This window comes from Thermobia domestica, chromosome 1, assembly GCF_964235325.1.
Source record: "Thermobia domestica chromosome 1, izTheDome1.hap1.1, whole genome shotgun sequence".
Classification (NCBI taxonomy): Eukaryota; Metazoa; Arthropoda; class Insecta; order Zygentoma; family Lepismatidae; genus Thermobia; species Thermobia domestica.
The window spans coordinates 145916642-145944276 of NC_137454.1; the positions used below are offsets into that span (position 1 = coordinate 145916642).

At 35.4% G+C, this 27635-nt stretch overlaps 1 protein-coding gene across 2 annotated transcripts in view; it reads right to left on the reverse strand.

The window, feature by feature from the left end:
- The window catches only part of LOC145689801 (uncharacterized), a 252656-nt gene that overhangs the window by 90854 nt on the left and 134167 nt on the right, over positions 1 to 27635 (reverse strand). The window lies entirely within an intron of this gene.

Genomic DNA, 27635 nt, shown 5'->3' on the forward strand with positions numbered 1-27635 from the left:
GTTAGGCGCAATGGACTATGGAGTAAGTCCCTGGGGCCCATTAACCCTGTTAGTATAAAATAAATCGTAGACTCTCAGTGAAATAGCTATTGCATCAACACTGTTCATTAGGAAGTCATGATTTATAGTTCATTATCTTCAGCATGGAACAAGCTTTCCAGAGGTGCTATGCATTGGGATCCATAACTTACCTGAACAGGAAGAATTGGGAGAATGTCGGGAAGACTTCTTCCAGAAATCCCTCCCATCAACTTTGGACCCCTCTGGAGTGGCTCCGGGTAAAAGTACACAATCTAAATGTAATCTCGAAAAATACTACAGGAGAAAAGAAATGAGTGTACAGTTTTGTGTTGATAGATGAAATAGATATGAGGGAAAAGTTTGTATACCAATATTCTCCCAATTCTCCCTGTTCAGGTATGTTATGGTTCCCAATACATAGTATCTCTGGAAAGCTTGTTTCATGCTGAAGAGGCTGAAGAGGATGAACTATAAACCATGCCTTTCTAAGGAACAGTGTTGATGCAATAGCTATTTCACTGAGAGTCTATGATTTTTTTAATACTAACAGGGTTAATGGGCCCCAGAGACTTACTTCGTTGTTCATGGCACCTAACTTTTTGTGCATGAACATATCCTTGTTATGTTTATCGAATGAACTAGGTTTGATTCGGATGTCTGGATGACACGTTCATGTCCGTTCCTTGTCAGTTTCTCACTTCCGTAGCTGGGGAACCTGGAGGGTATAAAAGCGACTAGAACACGGTGGTGAATGCTGACTGTGTTACTTCCAGTGCTACACAAGTTAATAAATATGGAGCTTTATCCCTTCATCACTTATGTAGCAATTCGCACTGTTCCAAATGCGAAGTACCCTTTGCCTTACTGTTATATAAATTCAGCGTTGGTTATATTAGTTGAGGAGTTAATTAATATATTATAAGCTAGTCTTCTTTTTCAATTTAAAAAATCTAAATAAAAAGCTTACAACACTGTCTTTCATAATTTGCTTAAACGACGAAGACACTAAATAATGTGAATATCGCATGACAATTACTATGATTCCTTGGAAACGCAAACAGCGGCAAAATATATTGAAAGTGGTGAGCACGATACAGGCAAAGATTTCTAAAAGAATTGCAGGCACACCCTTCACAGATGATATATAAACCTTACATTATGTTATTACGACATAATGCCTTCCAAATTCTATCAACAAATTGGCAATGTTGTCTACAGAAGAAGAAAATTTCACACGAGAAACACGTGAGATAACCCCAGAGGTGATTCTTCGTATCTTGCTCATTACACCCACATCAAAGCGCGCTGCGTGATCACACTGGAGAAGAGTGCCGCAAGGGACAATGTAGCCAACTTGCATACATATAACGTCTACAAATAGGAGCGTAAACTTGACTTTGTCACAGATTAATGTATAGAACTTGAAAAGGAAAAAGTGGACATTTCATTATTGGAGATTCGACAAACTGCATTATTATATTTATTTGAGTTTATTTGCCTATTTAATACGTATATCACAGTTCAGTAAGACGGAGATCTTTTCTAAAATCAACAAACAATTAAATATGCACATTTATATTTCCTATTCTTTTTCTATAAACTTGAGTAAACCTGTTTTTTTTTTTTTCATTTCTAAACCCAAATTGTTCATTTTCAATTTTCTCGTTTCTTTTCTGGCATACAATCCTCTATTCAATATTCGCAGTATAATTGTTGTAGCACACGATATTAAGCAATGTCGTTTTCCACTAGAACCAAACCACACAATTGCAAATGAAGTATACTGAAAAGCAATCACAGTCAAATTAATGAGCACTTGTAGAAAAAATAAATCAAATTTAAACCGTAAAGGACGTATGTTGAAAGATATTGTAATCTTTCATTTTTACTTTATTTTATTTTATTTATTTATTTATTTATTTATTTTGTATTACATTTTTCTTGCAGCCATCAACTTAAAACTAAATATATGCTATCATTGGAAACACTGACGAGATATTTTGAAATTAGTTCGGTAATTTCAAAGTTCTTACCAAAGAGAAAAATGAAAAGGAGCAAAGTTGCAAAAAATATTTCCTGCAGTTTAACCAATGAATAATTTGTGACGAAAATGAAACGTGAGTGTATTAAGGTTGCGGATTTCTTTGAGAACGTGAATAAAATGCCTCAGTTCATAAAAATAAATTTGGGTATTTAACTCCAAAGTCCTGCATTTTAAGAAAAAACTTTGCATGCAATAATTTACATTAAAGTAATATAATCTTTCAGATTTAATATATACGCCTTCCTTGATATAAATTTATGTTGTATGCATTTCTTTCACGACAAAACGACTAAATTGGTTGAAATAATTTTTCGAACATAGTGTACTCGCCGAGATTTTGTCATTTGATTTTGATTAAAATGTGCGTATTTTTAGAGTAAGGTTGCCATCTTTTCAAACCAGACTGTAGGAACATTTCATACAGCTAATGGGGGAGGGAGGAGAAAAAATACCAGCTATCCTTTTCTCCGTAATAGAACGAATCAAATTCTTCTAATCGTAGTATGAGAGAAATTAATACCGTCAAAATTGATTTCTTAATTTGAGTACGATTAGTCACTATCCATTAAGTATCAAAAGGCCACAGTACCAATAAAATTTGGTGTCTTGGGTTTCATTTAATGAATTAAGCCATTTTCAACTAAGTTATTTGTCTGCACTAGTCTGAATTTAATGATTGATGTTATAAATTTACATATTAGCCCCCATACTAGACATATTATTACTTTCTGAGTTACGTATAAGTGAATGCATGTATGTCAGGGTCCGGATTTCGATCAAAATAGTTGACATACGATATAATTGTTAAAAGGAAAGTATGGCAATTTAACTCACATAGACACTATATCATATTTAATAAAAATTGTGGCCAATTTAATTTGTATGTAACCTACTGTATGTATATTACATATTACCTTACCTATTAAGTGGTTAAATACATGCAAAGTAAGAAACAGAAATAGTTTAATGCAATGGTTCTCAACCTAATTCCTATCACGATCCCCATTTCATCACATTCTCTTGCCAGAGACCCCCTTATTATTTCTGGCTTGTAATATGCTTGTGTGGGATTTTTAATATACCTATTGCGGAGATCTCACAATATCCATCTATCCCTATAATAGTAGAATCCATTTCTTGTATATAGTGGATAAAGTAACTTCCCTAAAAGTGAATGGATTAAAAAACATTTGGTCAGTTCATTCATATTACAAATATCGAATCCGATCCGTTCTACAGATTCAAAATGGAAATTTTAAAACTTCATAACTCCTTTAATTTTGAATCATATGATAAAAAAATAAAGTGATTTCTAATTTTGATTAAAAACTTGGACAACTGTTAAAAAAAATTATTGCGTATTTTAAATTATTTGATAATGTGTGTCACAAAGATTGAATAGAACATTGCCGCACTAGTGAAATCACATCGTGCTCAGGTATCTCATTAGCTTTCAATTTTAATTGTATTTCATTATGCAGGTTTGTTGCACTTGTCTTTTTCTGGTATTTCCATATGCAGTTCCCATTAGTTTCATATCGTACCTCTTTCACTTAAATTGATTTTTAAACAATTTTGCAGCTGTGGCAAATTTCAGTAGACCTATTTTTTGTTGTTCTTCACAGTATGTATAAAAATAAAAATATGCCTATCAGAGCAAATTCGAAATAATGGTTAAAAATATTTTCTGGTATTACACTCTAATTATATTTATCAATTTCTTATCTTCGCGACCCGCATGAAACCCTCTCGTGACCTCCTGGAGTTTGGGATCACCGGGTTGAGAAAAACTGGTTTAACATGTCCAAATCTTAATACAATTGTTGTTGGTACAGTGTCACATGTTATTACTGTTCCTACTACTCCTAGGTTTATTCAACAGCTCAGATTTTCTGTTGCGGGATATATTGGTACTCACTTGTCTGCCGTTGTCTGAAACTAAATTCTAATTCTAATTCTAATAATAATAATAATAATAATAATAATAATAATAATAGAAGTCAAATTCACTAGTTAGCATAAAATAGAAACATTTTAAAAGTTATGTGATAGAGCCATGCCGGGACGCGAGACATTTTCTCCGAAATCAAAACTTTCGCAACAAAATCGGGATGGATTGTAATCCTATTTAAGAGAGAAGGGGTTCCAAACTGTTTCATAAGCGCCACAAGTTAGGAAGATGAAACTAGTAGGGATCGTATAGGGATCAGTATATAAACTCCTCATTGAAAATTAGAGAGAACGTTTCAGTGTTTTCGAAAATTCCGTTTCTAAAGGGGAAAGGGGAGAATCCACTTCTATAATATTCTAACTTCCGATTTTGTATTCATAAAGTTTTTGCCACATGGATAGAGTGAATCCATCGGTTTGAGGAATGATAAAATACTTTGATTCAGTCTTGATGTTGTGAAATATTATCTATAGATGACTGTGTAACTCTAGTTAAATCTAATTGCATCCACAAGTATCTTGAAAAACAGAAAAAAGGTTGTGTATACCAGTGCTTTTCAAATATTGTCCAGCAACCTTATTCTTCGAGCATAAAGATTGGGCATTATACAAGAAAATAAGACTACTTCACAAAATAGACTTTTTTGCTGACCAAGTGTTATTATTATTATTATTATTATTATTATTATTATTATTATTATTATTATTATTATTATTATTATTATTATTATTATTATTATTATTATTATTATTTGCTGCTGCTAAAGTTTTATCTTTGTACAGCGTGTTATAAAAATTGCCAAAATATTTTGGGAATACATTTTTCACATCAAAATAAGAAAAAAAAAGTTCATTGGACCTGTGATCGGAAGTGCATAGTTTCGTAGTTATAGAGTGCCGAAAACGTGAAAAAAAAAAAAAAAAAAAGAACTTCAAAGGTCCATATTTCCACTATTATAGGACAGATCGTAGTCGGGTCAAGACATTACTGAGGAACTAGTATGAGAACTATCCAAATATTCGTCTTTCAGAACTTGGGGTACTTGCACAATCACTTTTAGAGAGGCTGTTTGGGAGTACTTGGTCACTCTTCACCTACCTCTAAAAATTGATGTGTAAGTACTAGAGCATTCTTAAACATGGAGGTCCTATAGTAGTGGAGCTAGGAACTTTTTAAAGTTCACTTACTTCACGTTTTCGGTCCTTATAATTCCGAAACTATCCACTTTTGAGCAGAGGTCCATATGAACTTTTTCTTATTTTAATGTAAGGAATCTGTTCCTAAAATATTGTAACACATTTATGTAACACCCTACGCAATTAAAAAGCAAAATGAATGAGAATATTTAGCGATGGTGAATGCCTGCGCCTTCTTTATTACTTAACCCATTGTTTTACATGGGGTACAATTTTTCTGTTTTCATTCAAGTGAACTGGAATTTCAATTGTTTGATTTTACTGATTTCATCTTCAAATCTATTTATATGTCAGTTACTCTGTAAAAATTTAATTTTGTTGTACACAATTGTTATATTTAATAATAAATTTTAATTTAAGTAATAATATTTAATGTACCTGTATATAGGGTCTATAATGCAAAATCGTTATGAAAAAGCAAGATATATATATTATGAAGAAGAAATTAGTAAAATCACATAGTTAAAATTACAGTTAATTTATATAATAGAAAACAGAGAAATAAATCTCCAAGTAAATAAATGGACTAAAAAATAAAGATAAAATCTCATTGGCGCAACTTGGGTTCTAATCTCCACTTATGGACACCCCTGGCTACTCAACACCGTTAACATACTACCTTTATAGGTTGTAGGCTACAGGAGGAGCACAATCGATGGAAGTGAATAAGTCTGAAAGAACTGGATTAAGAATGCAGAAAGAAGCAGAAAAATCCCTCCCCCCCCAAAAAAAAACATGGGCACGATGCTGTCTACAACTAACTCAAATGGCATAGGATCGAACCAGATACCCATTGCGCCCAAGAGATGGGAGTTGTATTACCGAACCACCGTGCCCTTTTAGACGTAATTCGAGGAAATGTGTTACGACATACCAATAGTTGAACTTCATACTATAAAGCAGGCACTCTGAGACAGTGGAAACTACACAAGATGGTTGCGTAAAGTATTAAACAATTGGACAATTGATGAACAGCACGACTAATAGTGCAAAATAAGCCCATATGTTTGCCATTACTCTTAAAACATTTCCATAACACTTCTTTTGAATTATTCTTAACATGTGAGAATCCAAAGCAGCCATTGCAGTGCTCATCCTCTACCGGAGATGATCATTTTCGCAGCATAACCTCAGATTTATTTATTTACTAGCATATATTACCCGCTTCGCTGGGTTGAAATGAAAATTTAAATGCACACACAACTCTGTATCTCATGTGTTTAGTACTCGTGAAATATGCTGTTTTCGTTTATAATTTCATCGATTTAAACGGCATCGGAAAGATCATTGATCATCTCGGCGACCCGAAAACCATGGACTCGACACTAATATTGGTCGTTTTCGATCATTTTATTATCTCTCCCTCTCCCAAGATGCGGGGCTGATTTTGGATTTAAAAGCATCAGAAGTGTCACCATTCATCTCAGCGAAACCCAAAAATGTGGATTCAGCACAAATATTGGTCATTTTTCGACCATATATATATGTCGTTGTTCCCCTTCTTGGCAGAATGGGAATTACTTGACAATTTCGACCACACTCTTAGAACAGGACTGGAATCCATCCTAAACTGTTCTTTGAAAGACAGTTCATGGTTACAAGCTTCCTTACCAGTGGAGAATGGGGGCCTTGGGATTCGTCGAGCCATGGATATCGCCATACCTTCTTTCCTCGCATCATTCTATGGCTCACGAGAACTAATTGGATCTCTTCTTCAACAGGAGGTTGACTTAGACTCGATTCGAGATGTACAAGAATGCATCGATAAATGGACTAGTCTGGTTGGAATGGATCCCCCACCTAACGACAAAAGACATGTTCAGTCTGTTTGGGATGAACCTATAGTCAAGCTTCATTTATCTTCACTCCTATCATCAACCAATAACCCAGATGACAAAGCCAGGCTGTTAGCTGTCTCCTCCTCCAAAAACGGAGCATGGCTTCAAGCCCTACCTTCTCACACACTCGGCCTACACCTTTCTAATGAGAGCTTTCGTATTGCTACAGCTCTGCGCTTAGGTGCTAATATCTGTGAGCCTCACTTTTGTCCTGCTTGCAACGCATATGTTGATAATAAAGGATTACATGGTCTTTCATGTAAAAAAAGTGCGGGAAGACAATCTCGACATCATATTGTAAACGACATTATTTGTAGAGCCCTCGTTTCAGCGGGAGTTCCTTCAATAAAAGAACCAAATGGTTGTTGCCGCTCTGATGGTAAAAGGCCTGATGGCATGACTTTGGTACCGTGGAAAAATGGAAAGGCACTAGTCTGGGATTTCACATGTTCCGATACGTTTGCTCCTTCCAACTTATCCCATTCTTCAATTCAGGCAGGTCTCGTCGCCGCTCACAGAGAATCAGACAAAAGACTAAAATACTCAAACATATTGGACAAATATTGGTTTGTAACAGTAGCAATAGAAACTAGTGGGTCTTGGGGTCACGAAGGATCTAATTTCATTAATGAGGTTGGTCATCGAATAGCAATCAAAACTGGTGACCCCCGAGCTACTGCATTCCTTTTCCAACGTATCAGCATCGCCATCCAGCGCGGGAATGTGTCATCGATCTTAGGCACATTACCTCCTGGTAAAGAACTGGACGAGATTTTTCTTCTATAACACACAATAAGACGGAAGTAGAGACATCCTAGGAGGCTGACAACCACTTTGACTATGTTCATGAAGAATGTTTTGAATCCAGTTTGGATAAATATAAATTCTAAGAAGTCATGGCTAATGCCGGTAAATTTGGGAGTGGTAGCAACATTATCTACAGATTTTACTTTGTTGCTCAAAATCGTTAAAGACCCGAAAGATATTGTTGTCAAGCTGTCCGATGTTTATTTTGGAACAAATATGCTATAACATATTGTATATATATATATATATATATATATATATATATACAGATATGGTGATCAGAAAAATGGAAACACCTGTAGTTGGCAGCACGTCAGATGTATGGGTTGGCAGTGGTGTCGTGGCGCCCGCAGCGCCGGACCGTTGGTGGTGGTGTGTTAGGTCGGTCTCCATACTACATCAGGCGCGGTGGAACAGCAGCGTCCAGTGGCTGCAGCAGACGGAGATAGTGAAAATGGGAGATCTCTCAGATTTTCAAAGAGGGCAAATTGTTGGTGCGCGGTTATGTGGGGTGAGTGTGACGGTAGTGGCTACTGTGTTAGGTGTGTCGCGTGGGGCAGTGTCGAAGGTGATGACGGCCTACACAACACACGGTAAAACCACATCGGGGAAGCGGAAGAAAATCATGAGTGACAGGTCACGCCGGGTATTAAAGCGTATTGTCCCGCAGAACCGTCGTGCCACTGCGGAGCAAGCGACGGAGGAACTCAATCAGCACCTCCCCCACCCTGTTTCGACAATCATAGTCCGCCGCGAATTACATGACATGAACTTACGAGGTCGTGTTGCACGGGCCAAACTGCTCATCAGGGACCATAACGCTTTCGCACGCCGCAAATGGTGCCACGACCATGCAACTTAGACCGTTGAGGACTGGAAACGTGTGATATGGTCGGATGAGTCATCCTTCACCCTATTCCCAACCACGGGCCGTGTTTATGTGTGGAGAACGCCCAAAGAAGCTTATGATCTGCAGTGTCTCCGTCCAACTGTGAAACATGGCGGCGGCTCGGTGATGCTGTGGGCCGCCATATTATGGTTTTCATTGGGTCCTGTGGCCACACTTAGCGGACGAATCACTGCCAACGATTATGTCGCAATTTTAGGAGACCACTTGCATCCTATGGTCTGGATGTTGTTCCCGGACAATGACGCCATCTTCCAGGATGATAATGCACTCATTCACACAGCTGGCGTTGTTGCAGCGTGGTTTGAGGAACATCGGGATGAAGTTCAACACCTCCCCTGGCCCGCCCAATCCCCAGATCTCAACATAATTGAACATCTGTGGTCCGTCTTGGAAACACGACTCCGGCGACGATTTCCACCTCCATCCTCTCTCACAGAACTGGCCGATGCCCTGCACGAGGAATGGTGTAAAATTCCACTTGCTACCATTCACGACCTTTATGCCTCCATCCCACGTCGCATCAAGGCTGTTCTGAAGGCGAAAGGTGGCCCGACACCATATTAATCTGGTAAGTTGCAATTTCGTTCAGGTGTTTCCATTTTTCTGATCACCATCTGTATATATATACCCATGTTGCGGGCCATGACATCGGAAGTGTCACCGTTCATCTCCGCGAACTCTAAAAATGTAGATTCAGCACTAATATCGGTCATTTTCGATCATTTTTAAATATCTCTTCCTCTCCCTCCCCGAAGTTGCGGGGTTGAATTTGAATTTAAACGGGATCGAAAGTATCACTATTCATGTAAGCGACCCAGCAAACTATAAATTCGACACTGATAGTGTCCATTTTCGGTCATTTTTATATATCTCTTTCTCCCCTCCCCCAAATGGCGGGGCTGATTTTGAATTTAAACCGGATCGGAAATGTCACTGTTCATCTGAATGATCCCGAAAACTATGGATTATACACTAATATTGATCATTTTCGATCATTATTATACATAGCTCCACCTCCTCTCCTCCGTGCTGCAGCAAACGGGATCAGAATTTTCACTGTAAATCTCATCTACTCCTAAAACTATGGATTCCACACTAATATTAGTAATTTTCGATCATTTTAAAATGTTATCCACTCCCTTACATTGCATCCTTCCCCTCCCCAACTATCAGGGCTCAACTTGGATTGAAACCGCGTCAGAAGTGTCATTGTTTCTCTCATCGACCCCGAAAACTGTATTCAATAGTAATATAAGTCATTTTTGATCGGTTTTAAATTTCTCTCCCCCTCCCCCTCCCCTACGTTGCATCGTCCAAGTGAATAGCCTAAAGTAATATCCGCCCCTAAAGTCATGTATGTTGAAAATTTGATTAAGATCGGTCGGGTGGTTCGAGTGATGAAGTCACAAAGGCAGTCATTTTTATTTTATTTTTTACATATATCTCCCCCTCCCCTTCCCCCTAGGTTGGCTTGTCAAAGTGAAACGATAAAAAAAGGCCCGACCCTCATATATGTTGAAAATTTGATCGAGATTGGTTGGGTGGTTCAAAAGTGATTAGATTTTATTAGTTTTTATTTATACGTCCCCCTCCCCTAGGATCTACCGTTAAAGAGAAATTACATAAATGTTTCCAGATTCGAACCTCATGTATCTTGAAAATTTGATTGAGATCGGTCGGAGAGTTCAAGAGTTATTAAGTTACAAAAATAGTCACTTTCAGTCTTATATAAATTGATTTATATATATATATATATATATATATATATATATATATTCCCTCCTCTCCCCTACGTTGCTCCGTCGAATTTAAATCATAAAAACGATCCCAGCCTTAAACCTCATCTATGTTGAAAATTTGATCAAGATCGGTCGAGTGGTTCAGGAGTTATTAAGTTTTATTTATTTTTTATGCCCCACCCCCGCCCCTCAGTTCTACCATCGAAATGAACAGACTAAAACCAGCTCAGCCTCGAACCTCACCCATGTTACAAATTTGATCGAGATCGGTCGGGCGATTCAGGAGATTTAGAGTCACAAACACAGTGATTTTCAATTTTATATATATTGATTTATTTATTTATTTTTAGAATCCCCGTATTACTATAATGTAAACCGAAGTAGAAAGAGAATAATAAAGGCAGTGAAATTTCCTGCTAAACATTCCATGAATAATCTCTTTATTTTTGTTAAATATTCAGTTCAATTCTTTCCGTTTATTTTCGTCCTTAAAAACAGTAGATAACTACCAAAAAGTAAGACTTAATAACATTTTTTATATATAATTCTAGAATTTTTAGAGTTCCAAACTATGCTATTCACAAGTATCAGAAGTCTTAGAAAATATAGAACGGTTAAATCCATGTCCATTTGCAGCGTGGGCAAGGGGTGCAGTTGTCTCCCCCTAGGTTTTGAAATATCTTTAATTCTTGGAAATACATGTCAAGACATACTGTGCTCTCACATACTAGTGTTTAATATGTTTATATTAATACTATAAAACTATAATTTAGGCCTGTTTAGTGTAGTTAATGAGGATTTGTGCGTAAATAATTGTTGTTTCCTATGATATATTACGTGTACGCGTGCATCAAAATGTGTTGTGTTCGCGATTGCACTTCTGTGTCAATCTTTTGCCGCCTCCTTGAATCAGTCTTTCTTTCCTTGGAAAAAATCTTGCAGACGTCCCGGGTTAAGTCTGTGTTTCTGTCGACAGCTATCAGATACGTACATTGTAAGTAGTAAAAGAAATAGGGACACGATGTTTTGCAATCGATTTAGCATCCCAAGAATATATTCTATCTCCTCCATCAACTCTCTATTCAATCCAAAAGTAGCAGAAATTAATCATTTTCGGTTTCAACCATTTTTCCATCATACAATAAAAACTATAATAGATAGCGGCAAGCAGTTTCTCCGAATCGTTTCAGAGTTTAGAAAACCCATTACTCCTTCCGGTTTCAATATTGATTTACGTAGAGCAAAAAATGTAACAGATATCGAGAAATGTGTTTTTCTTTTTTTGGGGGGGGGGGGGGATCGACTTAGTGTTCCTAGAATAGGTCTCATCTCCTCCCTTCCGGCTGTACTGGCGCCAAGTCTCACAGAACCGTACCACTTGTTTTGTAATTCTACCATATTTTTTCAGAACTCTTCAATTTTTCCAAAGATACACTAAAATGTAACATTTGTATTGAAATTCGCAATATACCTGTTTAATATGCGTAATACAAAATAAAATTATCAACAAAAAATTTAACAAAAATTATTAGGTAAAGATTTAAAATTTAACAAATGGGTCAGTGTTTAAGTGCTAGGCGTCAGTGCTAGACGTCAGTGCTCAAGTCACATTAACAGGCGCCAGTGCCACCGGGTTAACCCTCTACTCAAAACTTGAAGTGAGAGGAATGTAAACTATGAGTATTTGTGGTTTTAACGTTGATCGCCATAGGGCAAGATTGGTAATATATATAGCGAAAAGCAACTTTGGGGGACAATCGATTATGCGTCCTAAGAATATACTCCATCTCCACCTAACCCCTCTATAAAAATAGAAAGTGGTAGAAATAGACCATTTCTGGTTTCAATATTAATTTTCACAGAACAAAAATGGTAAGACATAGCGAGAATTCACGTATGGAAATGGTTTCAGCGTCCCAAGAATAAGTCGCTTCTCTGATTTATTGCTTGATTACAATTGGAAGTTATATAGACTTACATGACCCGGTTTCAATATCGAATTTGCATTGTTTTGAAGTCTACCGTAGTTTCATAATGAGAAATGAAACTCCCTCTTTCTTTTTTTTTTTTTTCGAAAAAATGAATGCAAGGACTGTTTTCGCGTTATAGCAAAATATGAAATTTACCCTGAAGTAAAGATTTCTCTATTACCCTGAACAGAAAAGCATTAACAGTTACTTTGAAGGGTTTATTACAAAATGAAATCTCTAAGTCTTACGTCCCAAGGTAGTGCCGGCTAGGCTAAAGATGACGGTGATGATGGTAAATGAATGAAATAGTGGAATGAAGAAAGTCGGAGAAAACGGGACAAACCCGAGAAAACCCACGCACATGGTGCTTGTCTACTACAAAGCTCACTTGACGCGAGTTGGGATCGAACCAAGGACCCCATGCACCAGAGGTGAACGCTCTACCACTGACCCATCGTGGCCCCACGGTTTATTACAAGTAATACATTTTTTTCTTTTCAAAAACTATGAAAACTATCTGAAATATTTGTAATTTTGAAAGCTTACTCTTTAATATTAGAAGATCCCGCTTCATTGAAGAGCAGAACTGGTTATATAAGACAAGTGCTTCCATTAATTTTCAAACTCTAAAACGTCATTTTCCTTTTAACTGTGCTAAGTTTCTACGGTACTGTATTTAGTCCATTGATTTATATAGGAAATTAGTTTTGTTTTATTTGTTTCTTTCAAATAAACTAGTGCTTTAATAAATATAATGTTACTGATTTCTTTCTGTCAGTAGACAAAATATCAATGTAAAAAATGTCAAAAAAGATATGTAAATTGATAGATCTCATTGAGCTGAATCAAATGTCTTGGGTGAGGTGAAATTCTGATGTGTGGTTTTTGAGAAAATCGAAAGAAACGATTTTTTGTAAACATAAAAATGTCACGGTTCTACACCTATTAATATAAAATTGATTAAACGAAAGTTTTCCTTATGACGTTAGCAAGGTGACAGCACACGGTATTTTTTAATGAGATATAGTATTTTTAATTAGATAAGCAGGAAATCCTGAATTAGTGACTGACTGCCTGAGTAACGCTCAGAAAGAACCGCTTAAGTTAAAAACTTGAAATTTTGATAGTTCATAAAATTTGTGACTAAAACACCATTAAGGAAGGATTTTTGAAAATTAGACAAGGAAAGGTGCGAAATAAGGGTGACAATTATTAGAGACATGAAATTTGATATATGGATTTTTGATTTTTAAAAAGTTTCGGTAGGGGTTTTTGTTTTTTCATGTTTGACGTGGTAGAGAAGAAAAGGGTAGAGAAGAAAAAATGGGTGGGGATTACAATTATGATAATAAGATGCATATCTCAAAATCTCTTAATGTTAGAGACATGAAATTCGGTATTTATCTTCTTGTTTAAACAATTAGGTTTTTCTATATTAGATATAGAAAAGAAGGAAAGAAATTGGTAGAAAACAGAGACGGGGATTACAATTATTATAAAGTGTCAATAGCTAGGAATCTCTTAAGATTAGAGAGATAAAATTTGGTATTTGGATTTCTAGTTGAAAATAACGAGACAGGTGATTGTTTTTTTTTCTTTTTTAATTTTGACTTAGAAAGAAAGAAAATGGAGTGAACAGGAAAGGAGGGGTGTGTTTACATTTACTATAGTAAGATGTTTCCCGCATATCTCCAATTCACTTAATGTTAAAGACATGAAATTTGGTATTTGGAGTTTTTATTTAGAATAATAGTATGTATAACATGTTTCAGCGTTTATTTAAAAATATTTGTCCTAGGAGAGAAAAAAGAAATGTGTGCAGGAAGAGAGGTGGAGGTTGCAATTATTATGTAATAGGATATTCATATATCGAGATCCCTTAAGATTGGAGACAGGAAGAATGCACAATATTGCCTACATTAATACGTGGTGGCATTTGATAGTTATAATTAATTCTTAGACTTTGTTTTGCTTTCAATTTTCATCTAATCGTAATATGGTTCAATGATAACATACAAATATATCTATCAACTGATAGGTAACGTCGAACTGAACAAATTGACATGCCTGAGGGTGAATTCTGAAGCGTAGTTGTTGAGAAAATCTATAGAAAAACAAACTTTTATGCAGGTAAAAAGGATGTTATTTGTGATCAGTCTGGTGCAGTTGATAGTTAAAATTCTACTCGAGTAGATTATATTTACTTATTTATCAATTGTATATGCGAAGTATACATTTTATATAGCAACTTGTATCTATTGTTATTTGATTTCTCCCAACAGTGACATACGTACTCCCAACAGTGACACACATATTCCCAACAGTGACACTCATACTCCCAATAGTGACACACGTACTTCCAATAGTGACACACATACTCCTAACAGTGATACACACATACTCCTAACAGTGACACACACATACTCCTAACAGTGACACACACACAGTTCTAAATGTGACACACATACTACTTGAAAATGATGTAGGCTATACGACGAACAATAACACTTTGAGAAAGTAGCAAATTTCGTGAATTTATGCTTTATACTGACAGATATGTTTCCTGTGTCACACAATAATATATGTGCACTTTAAAATACTTTAAAATACACTTTAAAATGCTATTGTTATAATTGTGATTTGTACACTCTCTTTTCTGTACACTGTAACTCTGATTGTGTCTTTAAAAAAAATCAGAATATAGTACACGGAAGAAAATATTCACTGCCATTCTGCGGATAGAGATGAAACTTTTACTGCATATTTGCAATGACTTTTTACCACACTGTAATTCATTCTACGTGCCATCTGGAATATTATATAACTGTGGTTTTCATACGAAGGTCGAAAGACGTAAACTATTTCAATTGCACGTTGCATATACGGAAGAGTAAAAGCATCTATTGTCTCCACAAGACAATAAACACATTCTCTCCCACTCTGTTGCTTCATCTACCAAACATTCCCACGCAACGCCTCTTCCTGTAATAACTGCTAATAGTTGGTCATTTACGTATGTGGAATATGGACACCTACACTTGTAGTAATATGTATTTTCAGAAGGAAATTTTCGATGTTTCTATCAAGACAAAACTACTAAACATAAGTTTAGAACACAGAGAACATTGCTTGAAGTAAATTTCCTTAATCAAATCTGGTGCATCATTAGTCGAATCCTGAATATTCTCAGACAGCCCTTTTATTTATTTATTTTGAAAATAAAATTGTTACATAACTGGAAAAAAGACTATTTTGAAAAAGAAGCCACTTTTTGAGTTGATTGTTTTTCAGTACAGCAGAATAAATTTGGGTAAAATAACCATTGTTAGCTGGTTTGTATGCAGTAAAAATATTTGGAATTTATCAAGTTAGAAAGAGTCCTCTGATGGTTTAGCAGTACGAAAACGATACTGTCATAGAACAAACTAAAGATTATTATTATTGAAACTAAGAAAAATTTTAGTGTAGATAGTAGAACTCAGAAGCTTTAATTTAATTTTTTATTCGTGTCTTCAGCCTTCGAATGATCATGTCGAGAAGATAAGTTTCCAATGAAGGGAGTGGCCATTTTTTTCTTTTATTTCACCAGATAAGGTTTCAGTTTCATTTCTGAAAACTTTCCCTGGCGTTTTTCTCAACCTTTTCTCTTTCAAATAGCACTCATACATTAAATAAATTGAAGAGAAATATAAATATTACGTCAAGTATTTTCGTGCAGGTGATAGTTATAGGAAATGTGTCTTTGAACCTGGATTTGACTCCCAGGGGAGACAAGAAAATCTTTTAGTGTTGATAGCATCGTGAAGCAATTGTGGAGCTCTTGGATAGAAAAGTAACTAACTACGGTACGAGAACAGTCACTTTTGATTGATTGATATACATATAATGGAGCAAATCTTTACGTTTCAGCAGCGATACACAGAGACAATAAGAGCCAAGGAGGAGAGGGCACGAGACGGGAGAAAAGTATATTCATGGATCCACGAAAGGTGTTATCTATAAATCTACTGTCCCCATCATCAAGGTTCTTATTTGCCCATCACCACTACTTTCATCAAACGCCAGGTGTCGTCAACTGCTTTACTGAGAATGTGAGAAAGCAACCTAGGACTATAGAACATTAATTTGAAAATGACTGTTCTATAAAGAGAGAAAAAAAATCAGATTTTGATTTGATGACCACAAATCACCGAACTAAAAGTCATTGGCGTTCATATGTTACACATCCGGGAAGTCTTTAGCTTTTAGTTTTAATATGCATCACAACAGTGTACGAATTAATGAGATGTCAGAGATCTTCCCTCTGAAAAAAAAAAAAAAAATCCCATCCTGGAGAAGAAAATTTCCGTCCCTGGCAGGGATAACTTTTATTTCCTCTAGAATATATTCGAGTGGTCATTAAGATGAAACAGAGAACAACTTTTATTTTGGGTTCCCAAACTAAAAAAATGCAATTTTATTTGAGTGAATACAATTTGTGAAAGATCTCGCTTATCAACCGTTTTGTAGTCGTTACAATCACACACTTGTGTTTCTTGAAATATTTAACTACTCGTGAGGAAAATACTTTTCTTTTGCCAGGAGAAAGCTAAAGAAGCTCGAAGAGGGTGGAAAGGTCACCAATGTTCAGATATTTAATTTCTGGAAAAGTATTCTTGTATCATGCCGTTACTGCGAATACAATAATAATAATAATAATAATAATAATAATAATAATAATAATAATAATAATAATAATAATAATAATAATAATAATAAACTGTGTAGTAATACACACACACACACACAATCCATCCCTTCCTCTGGGAAAAATATTCAATTCGCACATTATATCACACGACATACCTTGTGTAAAATTGAGCGATATTTTTGTATTCTACATAATAAAATTAAATGCAATATTGCTTCCGCTTGAAGCACAAGGATGCAAGGAGCGCCAGCGTCTCAAATGATGCAAAATTATAAATAAGCATATACTGTATACGTTATGTGTGTTGCATATAAATCTCAGACGATATATGGGTGTTGAGAGCAAAAGGAAATAAAGTCAACTACCAAAGTTATAAGAAAAAGAGACAAAGTTAGTCAAGTAGAAACAAAGTTATCAAGTAGATACACATGCGCATAGATAATAGTAAATGCTCTTATGATTTAACACTTTCCTAAATTATAAGAGTTATTTACAATATCTAATTGACAGGAGTCTTATGCTCTGAAGGGAGATCCAGATCGAGATCCTAAAGCTTAAATATGTCCAAAAAGACAAAAAAAAAAAAAAAAAAAAGTTATCTTGATTCCCTCCCCGAGTTGAATCAATCTCCCGAGTTGTGAAGAATATAAGTGGAACTTACAGCTGCTAATATCTAGAAACAAAATCATATCCAAAGTAAGAATTGGGGCACTTTGATCACTCCCTATCTAAATATTAAAAAAAATCGTCGTATACATTTCACACACACACAAGTAAGAAAAGCTAGAGGAAAGACTGGCTGAGATTTTGATACTAGATTTTATTCTGAGTACATAGATTGCATTTTGCTGTCAATCATTGTGGTAATAGCCGTGATTTTCTAAGGTGTAAATTTATTTTAAAAGTTTTTTTCTTTCAACGAATAATACGAAGGTACTAATCAATAATGTGTTTCTGTGCTCACATGAGTCAACCAAAACCGTGATGGTTAACGGCAATGCGTCTTGTAATATGTAAGAATTGCAGAAGTGTTGCTGCCAGTTTCGATCAACTGCAATGAAATGCCTTAAAAGATTTTGCTTTTTAGTTAATAAATATTTTTAAAAAAATGATACAAATCGCCAAACCGATGATGTATAGTGAAAGAAAAACCAATGTGATGTGGAAAGCCTTTGTAGTGGAAAAATTAACACAGTATGTTGTTATCATCTTGTGTAACTAGAGAATTCCTTTCGAATTAAAAGTGCCTGGCAGGTTGTAACGGGAACGTTGATATCTGTATACTTAAAACACAAATACTCAACACACCCATAACTCCTCCCAACAAAGATATTGCATGTTAAACCACTAATGATCTTAACAGAATTACACTGAACACAGAAGGACCCACGGCTAGGGCGTCAATCTGTTTTATGTGTGATCTGCACTTTGACCTCAGATTTCGTGCATACCACGAAATGTAGAAATGAAGAAAAAAGACATTGAAGACATACATCTATTCGTAAAACACACACACATACATGGTATACATTAGCGAAAGAGAAAACAGGAGGGGGAAGGGGGTTGTGCATGAATCATGTATTTAGTAAATCTAGTACAAATCTCTTCCAATTTGGATCCGTCACGCTATACACAAATTGAATTGCATCATATCTACATGTGTCATGTACAATGCTAGTATGGTATTGAAAGTAACTCACCTCCCGTCTAACCCATACTTATAGACAATGGTACGTTAGTATAATTGCAATTATACAATGAACACACAACACTTGTCGATTATTACATGTTATATGCATTTGGTAATGATATACAGTGTATTTCCATGAGGAATTATTACATAAAACAGGCAACTAACTGCTTTATAATTCCTTTTATTTTCTTTCATGTGAGGCTCTTTTATGTGCTTTGCATTGTAATGGTGTTGAAGTCTATGACAGAAGGCGAATTATACTTCCTTCAGGACGTGTCCGACTTTTCCCGAAAAGTTCAAGGAACAATGTAGAAAGTGAAAGAATGACAAGCAATATAGTATTAATTACTCTTCTACATTAGAACTCATTAAGTAAAAATCAGATGATGAAATCACAAATATAATGTACGAAATATCTGTGTGTTTAAATATGAATCTTCCATAAACAAGAATTTCCAAGTGTTTTTTACAGGTACGTTTTATTTATGTATCAACGTAAGAGTCATTTCACAAAATTATAGATTGGAGTTTTTTTTATTTTTCTTTTATTATTTTCCTCATAATTCATTATTGATATATTTCTTATAGTGTATCATACTAAATATATCAAACTGCAATAATTTCCTCGCAAGAAACACTCGTTTTATATTATATAAAGCAGAATGAATGTTTGAATGTTTGCATTACACATCCACATCATTAAAACATTTAAAAATGAATGAATAGTGAAGACTTGGATTATCCCAGGTTTATATTACCATGATTAAAATATATATTCGAAGACGAGGAGAGGTGGTTTCAAAAACATACCAAAGGCATATTAGTTGTTGTTCAACGTAAGGAGATGAAACTCGGTGTACATAAACTTCTCGTTATAAAGAATTAGCGTTTTCGGAAATTTTGCTTCTAAAAGGGAAAAGGGCTCAATCTTTATAATATTCCCCCATTTGCTTCTAAAGGGGGAAGAGGTCAACTTCTATAATATTTCTCCAAAGCCTTCGGCTTGGTTGCGAATTATTTTCACGCTAGCGACATCTCTTGGCATCAGATAGGAGACAGCGCAGCTAGCGACAACTATAAGCCTAACTGTGAACTATTTGAAGCGTAACTGACAGACTGAAGAGCCTTGCTATTATAATAAGGACTGTTCATTTTGTATTCATATAATGGCGAAGGTGAGGAAATGGTTGAACCGTTAAAATGAATTTTTGAACGTAAGCATTTGAGTTGCCATTCCCACGAACAGTAGTAATTTTACCTTCTAAGTAAATATACCTTTAATGTCTTGAAAGGAGACGCAGAAACGTAATCAGTAAGATGCCTGTTTATCAACTACGAGATCCAGGTTCGATCCCAGTTGTGAGTTGGCAATTATAGTTCTTATGCCAATGAAAATCAAGAGAAGGTAAGATGTAGGAGGAAGTATTTGACTACATAAATTGCGAAGTCTGGAAAAGTAATTTTGAACTGACCGAAGTATGACGATAACTACAACAGAGCGAACTGGTTGTGAAAAAGAAGAGAGGGAACGAGATAGGTGGGATGGAATAAAACTTGTGTTATCAGAAAGAGTTATTCATGGAGCCTAGAGCGCAAGATCACCTTATTGGCCAATAACCACTGTCTTCCATTAACGATAGGTTTGTTCTCTTGTGCATGATTGACTGCGAATCGTAAATTTCAGAGATCAAGTTGATAATAACTCGAAGTGGAGGTTATATAAATTGATTGGTTTAATTCAATTCCTAATCATGAGTCGTTTCGCTGTTCTCTGAAAGGAAAAATATGTTTAATACGGAATAAATAGATTATAGCTTTTCAACCTCCCACAATGGAAATTAAATAAAAGATACAAGCCACCGCACTAAAATTTCTCGGTCCAATTCTTTAAACTAAATTATGTTGAGGTTCGGTTATTAATGAAACATTTTTACAAAATAAATAAAATTCTAAAGCATTTTCAGAAAACTTCACTGAAAATTGTCTATCAAAAAAATCTCACCCCAAGAGTAAACTATCTGCCCCTTGTGGATATTATCATGGAAGTGATTTATAACATTATGCGAATAATAATGAAATATTTATTTATGAAATATGACCAAAATCGCCCTTGTCGTTTTTTGAGAAAGTAGTCTGAAAAGGAACTCGTCCCCAAGAGTAAATTACCCCTTATGGTTTTTCCGTAAGGAATAATTTACACAATATTGTAGTGTTATTAGTGAGATATTTATTTATGAAATATGAAAAAAATGGCATAACTCGCTATTTAAAAAAATCGTCCGAAAAAAAAACTGACCCCAAGAATGAACTATACCTCGTAGAATTTTTCACCACAAAAAAGTTACGCCATATTGTCAGGTTATTATTGAAATTATTTCTTTATGAAATATAAACAAAATATCTAGAGTCGTTTTTGAGAAAATCGTCCAAAAAATATCTTCAAGAATAAACTACTTCTCGTAGATTTTTTTCAGAACAAAGGACCTACGTGATAGTGCCAAGTTATTAATGAAATATTTATTTATGAAATGCGAAGAAAATAACCTGCGTTGTTTTTGAGAAAATCGTTCTAAAGAAAACTCACCCCACAAAATAGACTACCATTTTTCGATTCTCCCCAGAGAAACAACTTATAGAGTACAGGGGGGCAAAAATACGATTCCCCCAAAACAGGGGAATATATTCGCTTATGGCAATAATGCGTCACATAGAGTTTAATGTTAATGGCGTCTAGAACCTAAACAAGTTTGAGTGTGCTGCGGAAAACTACAAGCTATCTAGGTAAGTATTTATGTTTTTCTAATAGTTTGATATAATATTGGGACATAAGTACTTAAGGTATAACTTACACAATTTTTTAACGATTTCAAAGTACCGTAAAGCATTAGTTTTTAACATATCCATTGTTTGACACGTTGGAGTAAATTGACTTTCTTCCAACAGTTGGCAGCGCAACATCACGGGGAAGTCCATTGTGTAGTAAGAGGGTAAGGGTACGCAGATACCGACGGGGCAAGGATACGCGTGCATACTCTTGCCCCTTCTTTTCTATGAAAAAAAATCCAATTTGATTTAAATCTAACAATCAAATAAGCATATGGATTAATAGACAGTGACGTTAAGAACAATAGTTCCCATATGTAGTCTATAACATTAAGAATTCTGAAGAATCCTGATATTTTCTTATGTACAAGGGACACATTGTTATTCTAAATACTACTCCTTATACGTATAACAATATTTAAGGTGGTGTTTTAGTTTTCGAAACAAATAAAAGTCTGAGACTGTTAAATCTGCAGTTATTGAATAACAGCAAGCTTATTTGTTTTATTCAAGTTTCAGAAATGCTACATTCAGTCCTCTTTTATCTTAAATGTCAATAGCCTTCAGTAATAAAATTCTACTAGTCCAATGTTTGATATGGAATCCTATAAACATATATGAAGGTATCCTAACCTAATATTTGACCTTCATGAAGGATAGGCCGAGAAATTTTCAAGTTACCCTCGTAGTTGACAAGCATTCTTTACTACAAGAAACATGAAATAAGCTAGTTGGAAAATATATTTTTACAAATGGTCTAAATATTATCTGATTTTTGTATCCTATGCATCCTCAATGCTGATATGAGGAGATTTAAGGATTTTTCTTTCCTTTGCTTTCAAGAAAGAAACTGCACACTAAAGCCAGTATTAACCAAAGAAATTGAGAACGGATCAACCAGTTGCTTCATCCCTTTAGCCATGTGAATCGAATGGCAGAAAGAGATTGGACAGAGTCTTTGCGTCGTAGATATCCAACTATTGCTTTGCGACAGCCTTCAAAGACAAGATAGTAACAAATTCAGTTCTAGCCGTGTGTCAGTTGTGAAACGTTCGCGAGTAAGTCAGCACAGTGCAGGAAAGTCAAGAAAGAAAACAGCCTTATCGTTGCATTAGACAGCATTACTAGCATTTGACGGCGTTCGAAAGAGGCCGAATTGTAGGGTTGCCCAATCTTGTTATCAGTGGATACGTGAAAGTTCCAATACACGACGTGAAAGTTTCAGTCAACCACGACAAACTACAACACAGGAGGATAGCCGCATTATGTGTCCCGACGGCTGGCACTAGCGAACTGACGGCGTATCGTCCGCTACATAGTTTGTTAGAAACACCACTGCATAAACGACAGTATGGTGTGGTGTTGCACACGACCCGCTCGGGAGAGTAATGCTCCCAGAAGTACGTATTTTTCGCGCGCTACTCTAGCCAGCTGTTTTACGCGCTATCCTAGCCAGCTGTTTTTAAGTTGGTCACAAAATTTATATCATGGGGGTCAAGATGGAACAAAATGAGCCCTGCGGGGCTTCTAACCCCTTCCTTCTACTACTTCGGTACTACTCCTCCTCCTCCTCCTACTACTACTCCTGCTCTTACTCCTACTACTTATTTACACAAAAGTAAGTAAATCAATTTTTGAGTATTATTTTCATCTTATTTAAATAAAAAGTGTTATGGAGCTTTGAAAAAAGAAATAAAAATCTTTCCTTGGTCCGGGTTTGAACCCACGCCAAAAGCGATTTCTGTTATTAGCACGTAGCGCTAGCACGCTCAGCCAAGAGGGCCGACAGCAGTAACCATTTGATTTCTGCTATATGAATACTACATGGCAAGAAATGGATAATGCCAACCAATTAGAACCGTGTATTTCGTTCATACTTCCAGGAGAATTATTCTCCCGAGCTAGTCCTTGTTGCACTAGGACAGCATGGAATCCTGATGAATGGTAACCTGTCGTGTTCAGCGATGAATCTGAAGTTTACATTACGATAGATAACCATCGTGTGCGTATGTGACGGCGCAGAACGAAGAAGTTTTATTCAGCGAATATTTTGGATTGGACACAGGCGTTACTTCTGAAATTATTGCATGGGGAGCCGTCTCGTATGACTTTCCGTCATCTAACATAGTAATTTCCGAAACGTGGACGGCACAGCCATACTTGAATGTGATTCTACGTCAACAACTGTTACTCATCCTATGAGAGCACGCTGGTACAATCCTCCAACAAAACCGCTAAGGCACAAACGGCCCATGTGTCTATGGACGTCATGTTGAAGTTTTTTCTTGGCAAGTAAGTTCACCTAATCTTTCCGGAATTTAACACATTTGTCAACTACGCGTCACTGTCGATATACGAGATTTCCAGGCGCAGTTACAGCAGCTATGGACTGACTTGCCTCAACGATACGACGACTCACTTCCAAGCGGCATCAATGGGTTTAAAAACCAATAACATTCGTACAACCAAACCGATTGTCGGATTGATATAATATTGTAATCATTACAATAAGGTTGTGTGGCCTTCCAACACGTGAAATTTCATTTCATTCTCCCATTCCTTTTGGATGCTCCATTTTTTGTCAGTAAGTGTACTAAAAAATATTTTACCTTGGAAGGTAAGATTCCCGATTTCTATTAAATTAGTTATTAGAAAATTAAGATATCACGAAGCAAGATAAAATTATTCCGAAAACTTTTCCTAAATCCACAAATTTTACTTTCTCGTTAAAAGAAATAGTAAGGTTATTTGGTGTTAAAAAAGATCAAATTTAGTTTAAAATAGGACCCTCTTTTGTTCTGTAATTTAACAAACTAAATGTTCACATAACTTAAGATTTATTTTTTCCAATTCAAATATTTTATAACTAGTTCTCCCGTTAAAGAGACTAGGGTATATTAAAGAAGGGAATTTTAAATATCAAATTTCAATTTAATGCAAAAAAGCAACTTACAGTAGGTAAGTAATAGATGTATATTATTATGTCAACTTTACTGATATTTCGTAGACGATGTGAGAGTCATATACGAAGTCTAGTGTATATCAAGCTTTTCACATATTATATTGGATTTTTTAAAAGTGATTTATGATTTTGAACTCTTAGCTACATACACATCTAAAACAATTCTTTACATAGATGACTCCTTTTTATACTTTAAGAATCTATAACTCATTAACCTCTTTATAAATGATCAGATGAGCAGTACGTAAAGAATCTTTAGGTGCTCCACAGTCGAAATGTGAAGATCACGCTTTTTTTTTTTTTTTTTACGTAAATATTGCTTAACAATTTGTATTTCCTAGCTTGGATCGAGGTGTAATTAAACATAATTGGGTTCTTTGCAACAAGCTTTAAATGTTTATTACAAGACACGATCATCTGTTCTTTTTTTCTTTTTAAGACAAGAGTAAAAAGAGAAAAGAAAACAAAAAAGAAAATATTTTTACATCCCCTTAATTTAACTAACGTGACTAATTCGGATGAGGCAATTGCTGAGATGTGTAGAATTTCACCTAGCGCAAACGCAGACTGAAACAAACACACGCTCAGGAAATACCTGAGTAGAACTAAAGTCATGTTAACACTTTCCAATGACACGTTTTTTTCACTTCTGAAGAACTGTTACGTATTGTAAAGTATGAACATTGCTTAGGTCAGTTCCAGAAATTAACAGCCAATAAATCATGTAACATAGAGAAGAGGTTTTACAGCACTGTTGTTGGCCGTGTACTATAAATTACTGCTGCAAACCTTATATCTTTTGGTATCCATTTTGTGAAGACAAACATAAATGATGACAAAATTATTCAGAAGTTTCAGGCACCAGTAACGTAAACCAACTAATGTTGCAATGGCCTTCTTTTTTACGGATTGCTTACTAATAATGTCGTCTTTTGATTTACACAAAATAAAATTAAATAAGTGGCATAATTTTATTCTTAAAGTCTAGTTTCCCATTATTATAATATAGTAGTATGTGACTAAAATAAAATCATGATCTACCTATCTATGCATTTAATTGACTTAAATCAATTACGGCTACATTCTGATTTTATTTTAGTCACATTATGAAAAAAAACTATACATAGAATGTGAAAAATTAAATTATTGCACTTTTGAAATATATTGTATACTGTTACTTAAAATTCTTCCTGACAGAGCTATTTTATTTTATTAATATTTAATTAAGTTTCCTAACATGCCTTTATTAGGTTACAGTTTTGTTTGTTAGTGTCAAGTCTTGCAACCTGAACCTCACGCACTTTAATACTAACTAGAGTTCTACCATTGTAAATCTGACAAAATTTTCACACAGTTTTTGACATATCTTATATTTTCTAACTAACTAACTAACTAACTCTATGGCCTATGGAACCCGGAGGTTCAGTGCCGCGTTCACAAAAGCTCTCCACTGACTTCTATCCTTAGCTAATTGCATCCAGTTTCTACTTTGTATTCCTATCTCTGCGAGATCCATCTTAATATTGTCCTCCCATCTGCGCCTAGGTCTTCCTAATGGTCGTTTTCCTATGGGTCTACCAGTCAAGACTTTGAAAGCGTTTCTACTTTCTTCCATTCTAGCTACATGACCTGCCCACCTAAGCCTCCTAGACTTGACGACCCTAACAATGTTGGGTAAACCGAATAAACTATGTAGTTCCTCGTTATGAAGTTTCCGCCATTCCCCATTCTCGTTCCTCTTGGGTCCGAATATTCTTCTCAGGATCCTGTTCTCAAATACTTTCAGTCTATGTTCTTCCCTCAGAGTAAGCGACCATGTTTCACAACCATACAGAACAACAGGCATGATTATCGTTTTATATATTTTAAGCTTCAAATTCCTCGACAGAATTCGCGACGACAAGAGATTTTGAACCGAATAGTAACACGAATTCCCTGCTTTTAGTCGATATTTAATTTCTTCGTGAATATGATTTTCGTCTGTTAATATTGATCCTAAATATTTGAAAGTATCCATTTTATCAAAAGCATTATTTAATATTTTAACGCCTCCACAATTTGCCGTATTACGGTCCCGACGCACTTCCATGTATTTAGTTTTCTCTGCATTTACTTCTAAACCCATGTCCCTGCAAGCGTTTAATAAGATCTCTGCATTTATTTCTACTGTTCTCCTATCATCCCCTATTAAGTTTACATCATCAGCATATACCATAACCTGGTGAATGCCGTTCAACTCTAGGCCCTGGTTGCTATCTTTGATTTTCCTTATGGCGTATTCTAGCACAAAGTTAAATAATAATGGCGACAACGCATCTCCTTGTTTCAGGCCATTTTCGACGTGGAAGCTCGTGGACAAAAATTTTCCTACCCGGACTTTACTTTGGGATTCACTTAAACATATCTTAATTAATCTAATTAGTTTTCTCGGTATTCCAAGTTCTGTAAGAACGTTGTATATTGTTTCTCTGCTAACCGAGTCGTAAGCCTTTCTAAAATCAATAAATAGTTGATGTACCGGGGTATTGTATTCCCACTTCTTTTCGAGTATTTGGCGAATGGTAAATGTTTGGTCGATAGTTGATCGATTTCGTCTAAATCCGCACTGATAATCTCCAATAATTTCTTCTGCGTATGGGGTCAATCTTGCTAACATAATATTTGAAAGTATTTTATAGGATGTTGACAGAAGAGAAATGCCTCGATAATTATTACAGTCAGTTTTGTCGCCTTTCTTGTGAATTGGAACAATGATTGATTCTTTCCACTCTTGTGGCAATTCTTCCTTGTTCCAGATAAGGAGAATGAGTTTGTGTATCTTATCTTATAGTTTCACTCTAAAATAAATTATAGAAATGATTATTTAGCGCCTGGTGCTTTTACATTCCAAACTTTCTCAGAAGTTAAGTTGGTTGCAGATGACTACGAGTTCTGATGACTACATATCAACTACAAGGTTTAGCATATGTATTGGATCGATGCATAAGTTCG